Raw genomic sequence first — 6,154 nt, forward strand, 5'->3', positions numbered from 1 at the left:
TAATTAATACTTCAAATGGCCATAATAATGGCTACCAGTTATTGAAAGCTGACTGTGTCACAGGCCCTGTGCAAACACTGCTTTGCAAAGTTTGATTCATTCTCACGGCAACCCTTAAGATAGGGAATTTTACCACCTCCATTTTACAGATAAGGAGACAGTCTCCTGGATGTCTTTGTTCTGGATGGTTAACTGGGGGGTGCGGGGCAGGAGAATGCTCCTCATAGACCTGCAACTATAAGGAGTGAAAATTGACCAAGGGCCTCAGCTGCTTCTCTCTGAAATCCATCAGCTCCTGCTCTAAGGCCAGCTTCCCCCTGGGCCGCTCCCAGCCAATGACCAAGCTCAGCAGAGATCCTAAGGCAGGCCTAGCCCTGGGAGACAGGGGGCTCCTCTCACAGCTGACATTGGCTCGAGAATTCCCCCATGGGCTTGCTGAACTTTCCTTCTTCTGCATAAGTGGGGTAGGATATTTCCTCTCACCCTTCCTTCCTTCCCTCTCTCTTTCATAGCTCTCCCAGCTCCTGGCTCCCTTGCTTTGCTTTAATCAGATCCTTGCACGTTTCATCCTGCCGTGGCGGCTTCTTCTTGGAGGACTCAGAGTAACCCAGCAAGAGAGGAGAGTTGGGTAAATTATTAGAGGGCACGGGGAGCTTGCAGGGATGGGCGCCGGGGGGGTCCTGGTCAGGGCCCAGATGCAGGAGTTCTGAATCCTTTTTTGTGTCAGTTTCCTCTCTGGCAATCAGGTAAAGTATGTGGTCCCAATCTCAGAATAATGTTTTAAAAATGCATAAAATGAAATATGTAGGATTACAAAGGAAACCAATTATATTGCAATACTGTTATAAAACTATTTTAAGTGATAGAGTAATATATGTACTTCTTTATTAATGCTTTAAATAAGATCTAGCAGTAGGTGGATGCCCCACATAATTTTGAAGCAGTGATGAGCGTGCATGATATTTCACGCTATCTGCAATACTGTAATGATATGATACAAATATATATATGATTTCTATTGGTGACAAAGCCATAGTTGTGGCTAATATGACTGGTTTGTTGCTGCTGTCATAATTGAAGGACATGCTACGTTTCAGCTAGAGATTAGTGAAAATAATATAATTTTTTTTCCCCATCCAAGTTCAGTGACTCCAAGATAAGGACACCTGAGTCAGAGGGTCAGGGCAGAGCCACAGAGAAGGAGGCCCAGCTCCTTCCCTCCGACCCTACTTCCCCTCTCTGACTCAACCCTTTGGGGCTGGTGGAGCATCTGGTCCTTGGCTGGTATCTTCCTTCCCTCTTTCTCCCTGGCTCTTTTTCCCAGTTTCTCTAATCTCTGTCTCTGTCTCTATGTGCCTCTGTGTCTCTCTCTGTGTCCCCATAATCTGTCACTGAGGGAACAGGGCAGACTCAGGGGATTCCTGTAGCCTGGGCACAGTGGGGCAAGGAGAACTCTGTAATTCTAGGGTCACTGGGACCTGGAAGAGGGAATGTCCCTGAGCCTCGGGCTCTAGGGGGAGATGCAGGTCTTTCCTTCCCCACCCCCTCTTCCATTCTCAGCCTTCTTAGGGGCAGAAACAGGCCAAGACAGAGATGAGTGAGAACGAAGGCAGGGAATGGAGGCATCCCAGACTCCAGAAGACAAGGGCTGAAGCCCCTGTGATCCTGGACTTGGGTCCAAGGGATCTTTCCCTGAATTCCACTCCGTGGAGCTGCAGTCCAGGAATCCAGAGGTCGAGGCTGTCCTCTGCCCTCCTCCAGGCCCCCAAAAGAGCACTGAGCAACTGACCAGGTCTGGGTCGAGGGCAGAGGGGCTCTGGAGTAAGTCTACAGCAGATGTCAGCCCTAGCCCCTAATGGATGGGCTGAAGGGAGGTCAGTGGCCTCAAGGAAGGGGAGCATGGAGCTCTGGGGTTGATCTTTTCTCCGAATACTTGAGAATGGGGTGGAGTACCAAATCAGCTCTTCCCTTGTTGGGGTGTATGCCTCCCAAGATGATTTGGACCAGGGGAGGGCTGTTGGTCTCAGAAGTTGGGGGTAGAGAGCGGTCACAGCATGTCCTGAAAGAGCTGAAGGCATCCTAGGAGAAGAGAGCAGGGGGAATGGTAGTGTGCAGGGTAAACCAGCTCAAAGGAATGAGAGGGAGGCTGGGTCGGTGGCTCATGTCCCTTGAAGGGGCTCTTTCCCTGGGGGGCTGTCTTGGATCCCTGTTCCTTAACCAGACCTCCTTCATTCTCACTGCCCAACGAGTCCACCTACAGCAAGATCAGCAATGCCAGGCTGAGCCAGGGAACTCACTTTACTCCATGGACAGCCACGACTGGTAATCTGAGCTGAGCTGCCTTTTCCTTTTGGGGTTATCGTCTGTGGCTCCTTCAGTGGTACCGCGTGTGCAAAAGGTACCCCTTAGAAGGGTCCCTCTTCAAACCTTAACCCTGGACCCCTACCAGTTCACCCTGGCAAGAGAGACTGCATTACTGACAATCATCGTCTGATCTGCCTGCTCTGGTCTAATCCAAACATAAGCTGCAGGGCTCACATGACCCAGAGTATGCATGGAGCCATGGTTTAACAATAAGGTACAGTCCAGAAACCAAAAACAATGGACAGGTTCTCCAATGTTTCATCTCTCAAAAGACCTTATAACCTACAGCAACACTTCTGTGTGCTTCCCAAACCTCAGTTGTCTGGGTCTTCTCACTCCTTGATACTCCATCTCCCCAAAGACCTTCCCATAGCCAGCCCTGCCTTTCTGTCTCCCATGGTCTTTGTTGTGTGGTTTGATTCAGCCTCTCTGGCATTTTGCAGGGAGAGAGGAGTAAGAATGAAATGTGACATTAGTACATCTTAACCCTAACACATGGGACAAAGGGGCACTAGTGAGCAGAGGGAGGGACAGAAACAAGGGGTGGGTGTGGAAGGGAATTTTCCAGTACCCCTTTGCATGGCTCTGTCCTCCCCTTCCCCACCCGCACCATAGACTGACTGCTACAGCCCCTGTCACTTAGAATACCATTTTGCTCACTGGAAGGGGATGGTATGATGTAGTAATTAAGAGCAAATCTCTAAAGTCAAACCCTGACCCCCACCTCTACCAGTGCTGGGACCTGAGCAAGTTACTTAAATCTTGGTGCCTCAGTTTCCTTTTCTGCAAAGTGGAGATAATAATAGTGCCTACCTCACAAGGTTGTTGTAAAGATTAATCCATGGAGATATATGGATAATATGGGCAAAGGGCCTGAAACGCAGCAAGTGCTCATGAACATTTCCCGTTCTTTGTTACTATTTTCACCAGTCACTTCCACGGTGACTTTAGACTACAACCAGCTTGCCTGTTACCCCATCGCCCTGGTACATCCCCTGATCTTGTTTTAATCAATCATCCCATGGCATCCTATTGTTAAATTAGACCACGTTGCACTTGTCCTATTTCTACCATCCCCCAAGGTCCCTGGTTGTCATCTTCTCCGTTCCACCAATTTTGTTATTCCTCATCTAATTTCCTGTCACCCCTGTGACTCCTGATCACCTCCATTGTCTCCAGTGGCCTCCAGGTCTCACTTCCCTTCTGTGTGGTAGAGGGCACAACCGTCACCCATATTTGGGCCAGCTGGGGTGGGGGTGGCCTCTGAGGGGCACGTTTCTTGCAGGAAGGAATACTCCCATTCGATCACTTCATTTATTTCTCATATTTCTCCCCATGTTTAGACATCTCTCATATTTTTACTGAGTGTCTGTTATGGACCAACTGCTGCTCAAGGGTTTAGAGAGTGTTGGGGTCCGTGGCTGGCCACCCCAAAATGTGCCTCAATGACATATTGATTGTTTTGAATTAAAGTGACTTAAGAAACAGCCAAAGCAAGAGGGACACCCTGACTCTCTGTCTCCCTGAAAGCAGGAAATCAATCTCTCACGTGACAGACGCACTCCCTGCATCTGGAGGTAGAAGGATGCCCTTATCACCAAAGATAGGAAGTCAGGCCAAGAAGCCTATATAAATAAACCTTGTTCCTTCTTTAATGTACTGCCCCAAGCCCAAACTCTGTTTAAATTTTTCACTAATTGGGCACCCAAAACCCATGTTTCTGTGTCCTGTCAATTTCTCACACATTTATTGTTTCTTTGTCTAAAAACCCTAAAAGCTGCCTGCTTTGGCCACTTCTTAGGTCCCACTTCTATGAGACCTCCATGCACATGAATTAAAATTTGTTTCTTTTTCTCTGTTAATCTCTCTGTGTCAATTTTATTATTAGTCTAGCCACAAGAGCTTAAGAGGGGTAGAGGGGGAAATTCCCCCCTTCCCAACAAGGTACAACAATGAGCAGAATCAAACTGTGGAGAGTATGGTCTACCAGGGGAGTGCCCCAAATAAATGTATAATTACACCCCAAAATGAGTGTTCCGAAGGGAAGCACTGCAAGAACATGAAACAGAGGAAGCCAATCTGGCCTGGGGGTCTGGGAAAGCGTTTCCTGGAAGCCGTGCTTAAGCTGAGATCAGAAAGATGGTTAGGAGTTAACTGGGGGTGGGAAGGAGGGTCTTCCAGGCAAAGGTCCCGAGGGGGACGCAAGCCTGGTGAGGAATAGAGACAGATCAAAGAGGCTGGGAGTTTGAGGCCACCCAAGATTAAGGGACCTCAGGGACCAGACCATGAAGACCCTTGTTCTTGGTTGGGATTTGGTCTCCATTCCAAGAAGAGTTCAAACAGGTGATAGGTTCATCCTTGCATTTTTTTAAAAAATTTTATTTATTTATTTTTGGCTGTGTTGGGTCTTTGTTTCTGTGCGTGGGCTTTCTCCAGTTGCGGCGAGCGGGGGCCACTCTTCATCGCGGTGCGCGGGCCTCTCACTGTCGCGGTCTCTCTTGTTGCGGAGCAGAGGCTCCAGACGCGCAGGCTCAGTAGTTGTGGCTCACGGGCCTAGTTGCTCCGCGGTATGTGGGATCTTCCCAGACCAGGGCTCAAACCCGTGTCCCCTGCATTGGCAGGCAGGCTCTCAACCACTGCGCCACCAGGGAAGCCCCCATCCTTGCATTTTTAAGATGCCCACACAGAAGACCGGTTAGGGTCCTCACAGCTCTCCCCACCCCCAGTTTCTCTGGCCTGAAGACTGTGCCATCTCCCCCACCCATACACTCCCCTCCACGCAGCCCCTCCCCAGTGCCCTTTGCACATTTTTGTGAGGATGAGGTCATCGTGGGGGAGGGGAGGGAGTGCCAGGCCTCTAAGCCTCCTTTATCTTGGAGGACTGGGGCAGCCCTGGGAGCTGGGAGGGGAGGAACAAACACAGAACACCTCCCTTCCCTCCATCCCCACCCCTGAAACTAGAGCCTTGTCCCTTCCACCCCAGGCTGTTGATGTGAGCTGTATATAAGGAGATATTTTAATGCAATTTCACTGCAAGACATTTTATGAAGAGCATCTAGTCCTGCAGCTACCACTAGACTCCCTTTGGGACCTTGGGCAGGTCACCCCCTCCACAGGTCTCAGTTTCTCGGTGTGTAAAGTTAGTGGGCAGGGATCTAATGTTCAGCACGGTGACTACAGTTAACCATACTGTACTGCATACTTGAAATTTGCTAAGGGAGGGACTTACCTGGTGGCCCAGTGGGTAAGACTCTGCACTCCCAATGCAGGGGGCCCAGGTTCGATCCCTGGTCAGGGAACTAGACCCTGTATGCATGCATGCTGCAACTAAAAGCCTGCATGCCACCACTAAGAGTCTGCGTGCTGCAGTGAAGATCCTGTGTGCTGCAACTAAGACCTGGCGTGATCTAAATAAATTTTTAAAAATATATATGAAACTTGCTAAGGGAGTAGACCTTGAATGCTCTCACCACACAAAAAAATGGTAACTATGTGAGGTGGTGAATGTGTTAACTAACTTCATTGTGATAATCATTTCACAATATATATATGTACATTGCATTGCACATATGCTTGAAATTCATACAGTTTTATTTGTCAATTGTACCTCAATAAAGGTGGGAAAAATTTTTTTTAAAGTTAGTGGGCAGTGCTGTCCAGTAGAATTTTCTGCAATGATGGACATGTTCTATCTGTGCTTTCCAGCATGGTGGCCACTAGCCACATGTGGCCGTTGAGACACTGTGTGGCTGGTGAGCTGGAGGAGCTGAATGAGTTTATTTTGTTTTAT

The sequence above is a fragment of the Delphinapterus leucas genome, chromosome 3, assembly GCF_059928025.1.
Source record: "Delphinapterus leucas isolate spDelLeu-1000000601 "Yukka" chromosome 3, BTC_Dleu_Yukka2, whole genome shotgun sequence".
NCBI classification, from domain to species: Eukaryota; Metazoa; Chordata; class Mammalia; order Artiodactyla; family Monodontidae; genus Delphinapterus; species Delphinapterus leucas.